The sequence below is a fragment of the Tachyglossus aculeatus genome, chromosome 3 (assembly GCF_015852505.1).
Source record: "Tachyglossus aculeatus isolate mTacAcu1 chromosome 3, mTacAcu1.pri, whole genome shotgun sequence".
Classification (NCBI taxonomy): Eukaryota; Metazoa; Chordata; class Mammalia; order Monotremata; family Tachyglossidae; genus Tachyglossus; species Tachyglossus aculeatus.
Window position 1 is genome coordinate 83,179,873 of NC_052068.1, and position 14,208 is coordinate 83,194,080.

At 40.8% G+C, this 14,208-nt stretch overlaps 1 non-coding gene across 1 annotated transcript; it reads right to left on the reverse strand.

Annotated features, from left to right (window-relative positions):
- Window positions 1–867: 867 nt before the first annotated feature.
- On the reverse strand, window positions 868–1,005 carry LOC119926439. The gene has a single exon (XR_005450315.1). It is a non-coding gene; the product is annotated as a small nucleolar RNA SNORA7 (small nucleolar RNA).
- Window positions 1,006–14,208: the final 13,203 nt, after the last annotated feature.

Genomic DNA, 14,208 nt, shown 5'->3' on the forward strand with positions numbered 1-14,208 from the left:
CACAGAAATGTTCAGTTCATGTTCCCCCACTCCTCAAGAACCTCTAGAGGTTGGAGGCAACTACTAGTAAACTAGTTCTGTTTACCTTCACATCATAAGCAGAAACCTCTTACCATAGGCTTTAAAGCTTTCAGTCACCTTGTTCCCACCTATCTTATTTCCCTGATTTCCTCCTGCAACCCAGCCTGCATACTTCACTCCTTTAATGACAACTTACTTACTCTACCTTGATTTCATCTATCTTGCCACCAACCTTTGGCACATTTCCTGCTTCTGGCCTGGAATGTCCTCCCTCTTCATATCCTATAGATCATCTTCTTCCCCTCTTCAAAGTCTCCAAGTGGCCTTCCCTGACTAAGCCCTCATTTCCTTTTCTTTCTATGTCACCCTTGCTCTTAGATTTGCACCTTTTATTCACCTCTCCATCAACCCTACTGCACTCTATATAAATATCCATAATTGTTTATTTATATTAATGTTTGTCTCCCCATCTAGACTTTAAGCTCATTGTGGGCAGGGAATGTGTCTACCAACTCTGTTATACTGCACTCCCCCCAAGCGCTTAGTACAGAGCTCTGCACACAGTAACTACTCAATAAATATGATTGATTGATAGGTTGATTGATGCCTTTTCTTATCTTGTTTTGTTTTATGCCATCAAGTCATTTCTGACCTATAGTGACTCAATGGACACATCCCTCCCAGAATGCCCTACCTTCATCTGCAATCATTCTGGTAGTGTATCCATAAAGTTTTCTTGTTAAAAATAGGGAAGTGTTTTACTATTGCCTTCTTCCATGCAATAAACTTGAGTTTCCACCCTCAACACTCTCCCATGCTGCTGCTGCCCAGCACAAGTGAGTTTTGACTTGTGACAGATTGCCTTCCACTTGCTAACCACTGTCCAAACTAGGAATGGAATGGATATGCCTCTGCTTGACTTTCCCTCCTATAGCCGATACTAGTAGAGTTCGGGAAACTCTTCATATGCGATCCTGGAAGGGGGGTTCTTATCTTACCTATTCATTTTTCTATCCTCCAACTGCTATCTGATCCAACTGTTGTAGATTTTCCTGAAAATTAGCATTTAGAAGTGAATTCTGGTGAGTGTGTTTAGCTTCAGGCTTTGGCTTATCTTCGCTTAGCCTACTGGGTAAAGAGGATCTGGTAGTAGTGGGTATGTTTAGTTGTGGATGGGCAGAAATAAAGTGGAATACCTGAGATCATTATTCAAAGAATGAAAAATTAATGATTTTGCATATAATTATACAAAAATTGGAGATTTGGGGACTCAATTTTCCTGCTAAATCCTCATTTATCACCATTTCCAGGGTCATCTAATGGCTCGGTTAATACAAGAAAGTCCATGTCTCTGCTTCAGCCTTTCCTCAATATATGGATGCTGAGGAGACAACACAAGATTTCAGATGCCACTGTAATCATCTTCTTCTCGTATAAAAGTAAGGAAACTACTGTAGTTATTTAATTACCCTCCATCCTAATCAGAGTCCTTCTGGATCAGTTTCTGTAGCATATTATTCACCATGCACTCACTGAATTGCAATGAGGTTTCACAGTATAAAGTAACACAAATACTGAAGAACAGATGAAGAAGTACAGCTAACCAAATCTCCCTAGCATTCCTAGGCCATATGGAAGCATTTAATACCTGCAGTGGTGTACAATGACAAAGGAGAGGGGGGTATAAGTATACACATTAAAAGGCAGAGTATACCAAAGGATGTAGATATGCCAGGAATGCAGATAAGGATGTAAGACTGAAGGACAGGTGTAAGATGAAAAGATTGTGAACTTGTGAATATATATCATCATCAGAAGAGAAGACTCCCCAGAGATCTTAGAAACCAGAACTAACTGCAAGCCCTACTTGAAACTGGTTAAGACCGGTACATGGGGAGCCTATGGAGAGGAATGGACTGCAGCCCAACCAACAACTAATCACAGAAGGACCCAGATGGAAAAGAGGGCCATTAGCATGAGAATGGACCTGACAGTGTACATAAGCAGGTAGATTTTAATAGTCAATGTGACTCTCTTCAGTTGACACTGTCCCTGATAGAGAACACCCTTTGGATCATGACCGATGTTGCGATCCTCCTTGATATGTTGGTGATAAAGATGCAATCGCTGTTACTGGACACCTCCTCACTGTAGTCTTGCAGTGCCCTGACAACAGAAAATGAAGCTGCTTCTTGTCATTTCTAAGCACCTTCTCGGTGTGGTTTTGCAGCTCTGGCCTACTGTGGATAACATCTCCTGGTGCTAACAGTACCATTAGCAAACAGACCATTAGAAAAACAGTGTGATCTAGTAGATAGAGCAAGAACCCGGGAGTCAGAAGGACCTGTGTTCTAACCCCGGTTCTGTCACTTGTCTGCCATGTGACCTTGGGCAAATCACTTCACTTCTCTGTGCCTCAGTTCCCTCAGCTTTAAAATGGGGTTTAAGCCCTACGTGGGAGAGGGACTGTGTCCAATCTGATTGCCTTGTTGATACCCCAGCACTTAGAAAAGTGTCTGCCACAGTAAGCACTTAGAGTAAGCACTTAATAAATAAAAACAAATAGTAGATCCAGGTCATGGCAAAAAAAAAAAAAAAAGAATCCAATTTGGCTTCTCCGAGAAGGTCACCAGATCTCAAATCTACTCCATGACAGGACGGCCACTGAAGCCAAATTTGAGGATGAACTTTCTGAGCCTTTACACACCACCATTGGGGTACAGTAAGGCTTGTATCGGGTTGAGTTTTATTCAACCTATTCAGTGAGAATGAGGCCAGGAACCTGGAAGCTGTCAGAATACATTTCTGCTACTTTGGGAATCCTGCCAATTCAGCAGGCCACAAGCATTATTACAGGTTTTTGAGACACTCCAGAGGAAGCTCTGCGCTTTGATGACTGTGCCCTGGAGATACAAACATAAAGCGACATGATAGTGATCATAACTGATTCACAAAATCAGCCCAGCAGAATGGAGCACCAATGAACTCAAGGCTATATAGTCGCCAGCGCAAAAGGAACACCATTCTTGAGCCAAGCTTTTTATCAGCAACACAAGAATGATTGTTGTCACTGAATTCTGATCTCTAGAGGGCTGTCCAACAATGCCTAGATTGACAGATATGAGAGTATGTTTTGGGAGATTGATAGTGGGGTGACAATAAGATATCAGACATCACACCAAACTAGAAATCTATAGGTTCCAACCCTCCATAGATGTGAGAGAGCTGGGTTTAAATCAGAAGACCCATGTGAATTCTCAAGCACTTTTATTGGTGTTACACAAGGCATATTCAACAACAAATGGTAAGGCAGTGTCATGGATGGTGGGATTATCAATACCGAGGCCTTGGAACTCAGGTAGTACACCAGCCTGAGGCAAAATTCAGCACCCACGCAGTTTCACCTGAGTGAGATATTTGGGGAGCATTGATGACAGCAGAAAATCCAAGGTGATGCTGTTTCCTGAGCTCAAATGGGTCATGTTACAAAGAAGTAGGGCAAAAATAAATATTTCTACAACTCACTGAGCATAATCTCAAATAATATGGTATTTTGGTGGACTGTGGGGAGGCAGCAGCAATAGATACTTTAGCCTGGAATTTAACAGTAGGAGAAGGGTTACTTTCCTCAGAGAGAGACCTGGGAATTTTTGGATACCAAGAGGCAGGTTTGAAAACAAGAAAAGAAGCTCCAAGAGCCTAACACATTAGCACAAGGGTTAAGCTTTACATGCAATTGGGCAGGACCGGATTGACAGTTGTGTACTGTATTTTCAGCCAAGGGTAGGATTCTATTGTTAAATTAGATTTGCATTCCAAGGAGATAATGCTCTATTTATCTATCTATCTATCTATCCATCCGTTTATCCATCTACCTACCTACCTATCTATTTATTTATCTAGATATCTCCTTGATATGCAAAGATGATGTAACAATATAACATAATCTAGATAGGTAGATAGGTAGGTAGATATGTATTCAGGAAATGCCAGGTTTATATTTCATGAAAACTGCCCTCTTTAACCTGAAATTTGCAGTTCTAGCAGTTCCAAACACTTGGCTTAATCTTATGTTATGCTTGTACATTATGCTCCAGAGCTGCTCAGGAGTCCATGTGATCCCTTGAAGGGTGGAGACCCCACCCCTGGGTTACTGGAAGAAAGCTAGATAGAGCACATTCATGGGAAGATTCATTTCAAGAAGTTTATGAGCATGCTATTCCTTATTCTACCCTGATTGCGATTAGACATGTCATCCAGTATAGATGATTCTTTTAGCATGCACCCTGTATTATCAAGGCTAAGAAATTTGTCTGGTTAATTTCCCAGCATTGTTGTGATGGGTGTGACATTATTGCACTTGTTTGGTACATTGTGTTCTACGGCATCTCTAGGAATCTCTTTTAATGTCACTTTCCTCTTCCTCTAGTGGCAACTTTCATTGCTGAATTATTCACAGTCCTCAAATTTCATTTAACCTAAATTTTAACAGCTGCAATTTAATCGTATTATAAGTGAAAATCCCTTTCCAAGTCCTGACTCAGGAGACTATCTGATTTGCAGCGTGTTTATACTTCCATTTATGCCTAGCTAGGTGGTTGTTTTTTGCCCTCAGTCATCATTTCTCCACAGAGAACAAGCTCACTTATCTTAACCTTTCCTCCTAGGCCCTATTTTCTGTCTTGTTCCATTTTTTTCCTCCTAGCCTTGAGCTCTCTCCATTTTTTAAATATCTTTTTCAAAAGTGGAGACCAAGATGGTATGTCATTTACCAGTTTCTGTAAACATTTTAAAATAATGATCACAAATGTATGTATTATTTATAGTTATATTGCCTAATAGCAATATTTTTTATTTGTATTTTTAAAATTTTAAAATTTAAAATTTTAAATTTTTCCTAAGTGCTTTAGCATAGTTTCACAACATCCCTGTGAGGTAGGAAGTGGAAGGAATTATTTTACAGATGAGGAAACTGAGGTACAGAAAGATTAAACCCAAGGTCACATGGCAGGCCAGTGATAGAGCTGGCATTTAGAACCCAGGTCTCCTGACTCCCAGCCCAGTGTATTTTACAGTATATCACACTGCCTTTCTCCTACACATTAAGCCATTTAGTTCTGAGGGAGCAATCACAGTTGACCTAATCATGTTTACTGTTGCTATATAACACCCAGCTAACTAATTTGTTCAGTGATGGATTTGCCTGTTTTGTTCACCTAAACCATCACAATTCATTTTTTGTCTGCGCATGCAGGCCATTTTGTTTCAACCTCAGTTAAAACATTTTTCCTTCTCTGCAACAGGCAGAAACTCCTGACCATTGGCTTGAAGGCATTTAACTGGCACTTTCTCTCATACTTATCTCTTCTCATCTTCCATTACATCGCTGCTGTCCTTCTTCATTCCTTTCAAGCTAATGTACTCACTGTGCCTCTTTCTCATCTCTTCTGTCTCTGACTACTTGCTCAAGTCTGGGATTCCCTTATTCTTCAAATCTGCCAGACTACAGCTCTCCCTATATTCAAAATTCTTCTGAAAATTCATCTTCTCCAGAAAGCCTTCCATGATCAATTCATCTTCTCCCCCCGGCACTATTTTAGCATTCTGCACTGTTTGTCCTTGTGCACTCATAAACATAAACGATACTTTCATACATGACAACTAACACACTCAACTATTAAAAGTGCTAAACTCTTATATCCACTACTTTTTCCTCTTTTATATAGATTACCTCAGTGTCTATCCCCCCTGCTAGAGTGTAAGCTCACCCTCATCGTCATCCTCAATGGTATTTATTGAGCACTTACTGTTTGCAGAGCACTGTGTTAAGTGCTTGGGAGAGTACAGAACAACAGAGTTAGTTGGTAGACACCAGTAGACACTGGTCTCTGCCCACACTGAACAGAGAGGGAAACAGACATTAATATAAATAAATGATTTATAATATTTAATTTACAGATATGTATATACAAGCAGTGGAATTGAGACAAAGGTGACAGATCCAAGTGTATAGATGATGCAGAAGGGAGAGGGAGCCAGGTAAAAGAGGACTTAATCAGAGAAGACCTCCTGTAGGAAATGTGACCTTAATAAGGCTTTGATGGTGAGTACATATTTATTACTCTATTTCCCTTGTACATATTTACTACTCTATTTTATTAATGATGTGGATATAGCTATAATTCTATTTATTGTGATGGTTTTGACACCTGTCTACATGTTTTGTTTTGTTGTCTGTCTCCCCCTTATATACTGTGAGCCCATTGTTGGGTAGGAACCGCCTCCATACGTTGCCCTCTTGTACTTCCCAAGTGCTTAGTACAGTGTTCTGCACACAGTAAGTGCTTAATAAATATGATTGAATGAGTGAATGAATGAGAGTGGTGGTCTGGTGTTCATGGAGGAGAAGGGAGTTCTGAGTTAGAGAGAAGACTTGGGCAAGGGGCCGATGGTGAGATAGATGAGATCGGGGCACAGTAAATGAGCTGGCACTAGAGGAACATAGAATGCAGTCTGGGCCCAAGTAGGAAATCAGTGAGGTAAAATGGAACGGGGCAAACTGATTGAGTACTTTAAAGCCAACGATAAGCAGTTTCTGTTTGATGAAGAGATGACCATTAGAGATTTTTGAGGAGTGGGGAAGACATGGACTGAAATTTTTTAGAAAAATGATCCATGCAGCAGATTGAATCTTCCCCTTTGGTCTGCAGCAGAGTGAAATACAGACTGAAGTGAGGAGAAACAGGAGGCAGGTAGGTAAGCAAGGAAGCAGATGCAGTAGTCAAGGCAGAATCCAATAAATACTTGATCAGCATAGTGGCAGTCTGGAAAGGGTGGATTTTATCAATGTTGTGAGGGTAGAAGAGAGGATTTAGTGACAGATTGGGTATGTGAGTTGAAGGAGAGTGAGTCAAGGACAACACCAAGGTTCTGGGATTGTGGGAGAGGGAGGATAGTTTTATTATCTACAGTAACGAGAAAGACAGGGGGAGGACAGGGTTTGGGTGGAAAGATAAGGAGATTAGTTTTGGACATGTTCAGTTTGAGGTGTTGGCAGGACATCCAGGTAGAGACATTCTAAAGGCAGGAGGAAATGTGAAACTGCAGAGAAGGAGAGAGGTCTGGGCTGGAGATGTAGATTTGGGAATCATCCACAAAGAGATGGTAGTTGAAGCCATGGGAGCAAATGAGTTCTCCAAAGGAGTGAGAGTAGATGGATAATAGAAGAGGACACAGAACTGAGCCTTGAATGGACTTCCCTCCTACCCCTCATCCCCCACCACAAACACATACACAGTCAGAGGGTGGGAGGCAAAAGAGGAATCTGCAAAAGAGACTGAGAAGGAGTGGTCAGAGAAATAGGAGGAGAACCAAGAGAGGACAGTATCAAAAGAGCCAAAGTCAGATAAAGTTTCAAGGAGAAGGTCTAGGAGGCTTAGGATAGAACAGAGGTTGCCATATTTGGAAAGAAGAAGGTCACTGGTTACCTTAGAGAGAGCTGTTTCTGTGGAATGAATGGGGCAGAAACCAGATTAGAGGGGATGAAAAAGAAAATGGGTGGAGAGAAAGTGGAGGCAATGGGTGAAAATGATGTTTGGAGCAGAATGGTAGGAGGAAAATGGAGAGATAACTGGGGGGAGCTGTGGGGTCAAGGGAGGGTTCTCCTCCGTCTGACCATAGTCTGTTTCCTTTCCTGCCTTTTCCACCCAGGATTCGTTCTGGATCACCTTGTATGCTTAATGTTCCCCTACTCCTCCCTCAGGGAGTTCATCTGATCTCCCAGCTTCAGCTACAACCTCTACGCAAATGACATAAATCTACTCTCATCTAGCTCATTAGCCCCAACCTCCCTCCTTCTCTGCAATCTTGCAACTCTTGCTGCTTCTAAGGCATCTCTACATGGATGGCCAAAAGGGAACTGCTTGTCTTCCCCCTAAAAATCTCCTCCTAAATTTCCCAGCACAATTGGCAGTACCATCCTTCGCCCATATCTCAAACCTGCCACCTTGGCATTATCGTTGACTCCCCTCTTTCTTTCAACCCCCATACTCAGTCAGTCATCAAGTCCTGCTGGTTCATTCATCAGGGCATCTCCAGAAGGTAACCCTTCCTCTCTATCCTAACTGCCACCATACCGGTCCAAGCACTGGTCCTATCCCTATTTGGCTACTGCATCAGCCTGCTTTCAGGCCTCCCTGCCTCCAGTTTCTATCCTCCACATTCAGTACTTCACTCTGCTGATCTCTAGTCTGCAAGCATCTTGTGGGCAGGGATTGTGTCTATTGTATTTACTCTCCCAAGTGCTTAGTGCAATACTTTGCACACAGTAAACTCTCAATAAATACCATGGATTGCCCAGATCAATTTTCTTAAACATTGATTTGATCATGTCTCAACTCCTCAAAAATATCCAGCCTTACAAATTCTTCTCCACATCAAGAAGAAACTCCTGACCATTGGCCTCAAGGCACTCAATAAACTAGCCTTCTTCCCTCTATTTATCATCTTCCACTTCACCCCAGTTGGCATGCTTTGATCCTTTGAAGCCAAACCTAGTCATTGTGCCTCGTTTTCATCTTTCTCATTACTGACATCTTGATCACTCCTAATCCCCTACCTGAACTGCCTTCCCCTTTCACATTTTGCTGGCCACCGCTCTCTCCATCTGAAATTACATCTCCAGAAGGTCTTCACTGATTAATCTTCAGCATTTCCGCATTTGGGTTATCTTCCTCCCCAGTCCCTGCCCCAGTATCTGATAGCGTTTAAGTACATATTTTTAGACTCCATTGCTACTCTCTACTTGAAATTTATTTTAGTGTCTTTCTCCCACACCTAATAATGTCAGGAGGTATTTTTTGCTGCCTCAGGTAGTGATCTTGTGTCAATGTGTCTCAAGCAGTAGTGTCCATGATGTCTCCCTGTGCTCTGAAAGGGCCTAGTTATGGCTTGTTTCTTTCTTCCTTCCAGCAACAGGTAACAGCATTTCTGAATTTGTATCTGTAGAAAACGAATCTTCCCCTACTTCTGGTCTTTTGCTTTTCCACTCTGTACACCCTTTCTTGGTGTTCAAGTAGAAAGTACAAAGCACCTCCACTGATATCCTTGCACTAAATAGCATAAAGTCAGTTCGGGATTAGGCTGAAAGTATAGAACTGGGACTAGTCCTTACATGTTTCCAGTATTGAAACAAATCCCAGCAGATTTCCAGCTTGGTCTGCAGTCATTGCACTGATGAGCTGACGATGACAGCAGTTGTTCTTGAATGCTGTCCATTCTGGAAAGTAACGGAATTGTTCGTGTTTCAAAGGACAGTGGAGTAGGATGATTTGTACTCAAGGGCTTGATGAGGGCATATGAATGGATTTATTATATATTGATGATGGGTTTGAAATACAGTTGTGGTTTAAATGCAAAATAATGATGCCTGAGTAGAATTTCAGGTGATTGAATCTTCCCCTCATGTATACTCCTAAGGGAGAATAAATATTTCACAGCACACACTTCATCAGCTATGTTGAATACAAAAAAAATCATTGCTAGACTATTCTGCCAACAGTACTTTGTTCTGCTTGAGAATGTCTGTCAAATAAATGATAAAATAACTATTCAGTCTTATCCTTTGGATATCTGAATTTCTTCTTTGGTTGTGGCATGTTAAAACCCTTGCATGCTAATCTAGTAATCTATATTTGTATTTCTTTGAGTCCCTCTCTCTTTGACATTCAAAACTAAATGGAGAAAGAAGATGAACCACATGTAGAAAGCATCCTGACAGAAGTCCCATTTATTAAGGGAAATGAATTCAAAGAATTGGAGGGAAAAAAGAAATCTACCATTTGAAAAAAGGAGGCAAAGATCCAAAGGGGAATACTATGAAGGTATTCAACTGAATTTACTTTTTAAGAGTGAGTTATTTTCATGTTCTGCTGATCTAAGAACTTCAGATTTGCCATGCTTTAAGCTTTTGAATAAGTTAAAATCACAAATTTGGGGAAACTGTCTGAAGAGGACTTAAGGTATTAGGTGTTAAAATAGCTTTCTTCATTTGAGGTTTAAATAACTGACTCTCTGCTCCTCAATGCAAAAAGAAAATGAGGGGCAGCCTGACCTAATGGATAGAGTATGGGCCTGCTAATAAGAAGGACTTGAGTTCTAATTCCAGCTCTGCCACTTGCCTGCTGTGTGACCTTGGGGAAGTCAATTAACTTCTCTGTGCCTCAGTTTCCTCATCTGTAAAAAGGCTGTGAGCCCCACTTGGGACAGGGATTGTGTCCAACCTGATTATCTTGTAGCTACCCCAGTGCTTAGTAATAATAATAATGACAACCGTGGTAATTGTTAAGTGCTTACTATATGACAGGCACTGTACTAAGCACTGGGGGGGGGGGCGGCATTATGACACTTCCCTCACCATGGGGCAATGGGGTACAATTTCCTCAAATGCAAAATAGGGATTCAGTATAGAGAAGCAGCATGGCTTAGTGGAAACAGCCCGGGCTTGGGAGTCAGAGGACATGGATTCTAATCTTGACTCTGCCACTTGTCTGCTGTGTGACCTTGGGGAAGCCATTTCACTTCTCTCTGCCTTAGTTACCTCATCTGTAAAATGGGGATTAAGTCTGCGAGCCCCATGTGGGACCAGCTAATTACCTTGTAATAATAATAATAATAATGATGGCATTTACTAAGTGCTTACTATGTGCAAAGCACTGTTCTAAGTGCTGGGGAGGTTACAAGGTGATCAGGTTGTCCCACGGGGGGCTCACAGTCTTAATCCCCATTTTATAGATGAGGTAACTGAGGCACAGAGAAGTTAAGTGACCTGCCCAAAGTCACACAGCTGACAATTGGCAGAGACAGGATTTGAACCCATGACCTCTGACTCCAAAGCCTCTGACTCTTTCCACTGAGTTACACTGCTTCTCTATCCCAGAGCTTAGAACAGTGCTTGGCCCAAAGTAAGCACTTAACAGGTACCGTTATTATTATTAATGTTAATATCTGCTCTCCTTCCTATTTAGACTATGAGCCCTGTGTGGGAAAGGGACTATGTCTGACCTGATTAGTTTGTTTCTATCTCAGCACTTAGATCAGTGCTTGACACACAGAAAACACTTAAATGCCATAAAAAAGTAGTGATACTGAGAAGTTGTCTTGCAAATTAATTTATTCCTGTGATGTTACAATTTAAAATCCAACAACTAGCATAAACTTTGTAAGAGGACTCTTTTTGGAGAGTGAAGGGTAGTAAAAGAGAGAGAAGGAAGGAATGAATTAATATCTTGAATCATTTACTGGATGAGACTGACCAGAAGTCTGTTGGAAGAGTTTGTGGTAGTTTGCTTAATTTTTTATCAAAAGATGGTTTTTATTAAGAGTGGTGACTTTGAAGTATTGAGGTTGTCTACAGTGTTCTTCTCTGACTGTTCTCATTTGACTGGGGCCTCTCTATTAACCCTCACTGACAGCAACATTTATCTCCTGAGACCTGGGAAGCTTAGAAGGCAAGAATCCTAAACCTTAGTTTCCGGGTTTTGCTTGAAGGATTTTCATGTAATTGTTTATATAAAGGCCTTATTTAGTTGACAGTTGGGGAGCCTGGATTTCAGGGAGTGCTAAAGCCAAAACTGTGTTATGTTTTCAAAATGTTTAATCCAGAATTATTTAAATCTAAGAAAAAGCTTCTCATAAAAAATACCTTCTGGTAAGTGAAGACTAGGGACATTTAAAAAAAAAATTGAACTTTCAAACCTTCCCCAAACCTCCCAATAAAAGCCAAAAACACCCAAAACCCTTCCAACCTACAGAGTATACTTCAACAATACACTGTAAACACCATGGCTATGTGTTGACATCACAATTCTATTTATTCTCTGTGTCCATATAGAGCAGGTAAATGTCTATTTATTCTCTTATCCACTTACCCTTGTCAATGTTCTCACATTTTTCATCAGGCACTGAATATAACCTATTTTGTACAGTGCTTTGTACAAGTGGCTGCTGAATCTTTGTTTTTTAAAAGTTTAAAAAAATCCATATCAAAAAATGTTTTTATTTTAATAATAATAATAACAATAATAATGGCATTTGTTAAGCACTTACTGTGTGCCAAGCACTGTTCTAGGTGCTGGGGTAGATACAAGTAATCAGGTTGTCCCACATGGGGATCACAGTCTTAATCCAGAGAATTGAAGTGACTTGCCCAAGGTCACACAGCAGACAAGTGGGGGAGCTGGGATTAGAACCCATGACCTCTGACTCCCAAGCCCGGGCTCTTTCCACTAAGCCATATATTTTGCCAGTTTCAGTTTCTTTATAATTACTGGTTGTGTAACAGCATTACGATGACATTCTTATTGGCATGAAATCAGCAAGTATGACCAGAGTTAGCTCTGATGGTCTATACCCTGGATTTAGAGTGGAAATTAAGAAACCTTAGTCTCATTGTAACTGGAAGTAGAACCCCGAATGAAAGTGAGCATTGTGTAGGGTGCATTATACAATCTGAGCAATTTTGCCCCAACATTTAGAAGTGAGCCCCTCCAGTTTTTATTAGTGGAGAGATGCTAAAAATGCCCTTTGTTTTGTTGAGTGGTGGCTTGAAGCACATTCTTACTCTGGCTAGAAAAATCACTCAGGAGACAACATTTAAATCACATGTGCTTGAACTCCGGGGAGGCCTTGTTCTTAATGCATTTGGTATCATTATCAGTCAGGCTTATTTGGGGCATTCTCTAATCTACTTGAGTATTTAAGTATATTTACTCTGACCTAGACTCTTCAGGAATAAGCTGGACAACAGTATGAAGCTGGATAAGCAATCCTTCAGGCTTTTGATTTGACACCCTGACCACCAAACTGTCATCTGTTTCCCAAAAAGAAGAGAAAGAAGAATTTATAGTGTATGTTTTCCCCTTGCTGTCCAAGTCAGAGGATGCATTGAAATGACATACTGAATAGCAAGCAATCATCTGCATGGCTAGGTCGTGCCATTATGTCTCTCACCCACATAATCAAATGAGGATGAGATCATCAGAGTGATGGATCTTTCCGGGGTTGCAAAGAAAAGCAACGTTAATATCTGGATGATTTCCCTTTGAAATTCATTTTTATTAAGGAAGGTTTTCAAAGAGGGGTGGGACAGGGAAAGAAACATTCCCAAATATTTTTGTTCAAAAATCACATGCACAGCTTCATACATCACAGACATTATAAAACTGCCTTTATAAAACTGCCAAAATGAAAAGCTGACTGATTGCACCCTAGGCTGTGTACTGAGTTATTTTATTCTTAAATTCTCTATGGACCAAATGACTCATCCTTACTTGAATCATGGGGACCCAGTGTCTAATAGTTACAGTGGAGAATTCAATTAGGTGAATATCTGTTTCTGCCTCTCTCTGCTCTCTCCCAGTGCCTGAGAACCATTTGGAGTTCCAGGAAGTCTTCTCTAGGGAAGGTTCAGAATAGTCCCAAGAATTCTGGTCTGAAATGGACATGCCTCCTTCCATGCAGGACATCTTCCTGATCACTCAGAGCAAGGAAAACTTAGGTCTTGGTTGGGTCTCCTAGATTCAAATCCAAAATGGCCCTCAGGGATAGAGAAGCAGAAGAGCAGCTTACAACTACTCTTAATCAAGTAGTCTAGACTGTAAGCTCCTTCTAGACTGTAAGCTCTTTGTGGGTAGGGAATGTGTGTGTTTACTGTTATATTGTACTCTTTCAAGCACTTAGTACAGTGCTCTGAACACAGTAAGCACTCAATAAATATGATTGAATGAATGGTAGTTATTGAGCACTTACTGTGTACAGAGCACTATATTGAATGCTTAAGAGAGTACAATATAGTTTGTAGACATGATCCCTCTCTGCCCACTAGGTGCTTATAATTTATTGGGGTATACAGACAAAATAAATTGCAGATGGTAGGGTGTGGGTATGTAATAGAGAATAAGGAAGGATACATACAAAAATGGGGTAGGAGTGGGGTGAATATTAAAGTCCTTGGAATATGAATGCAAGTGCTTAAGGGATGCAGAAGGGAAAATAGAGTGGAGAGCTGAGATGTTAGAGAAGGTTTCAATCAATCACTCAATCATTCAATTGTATTAATTGAGCACTTACTGTGTGCACTAAGTGCTTGGGGGATTACAGTATAACAGACATTTTTCTTGCCCACAGGGA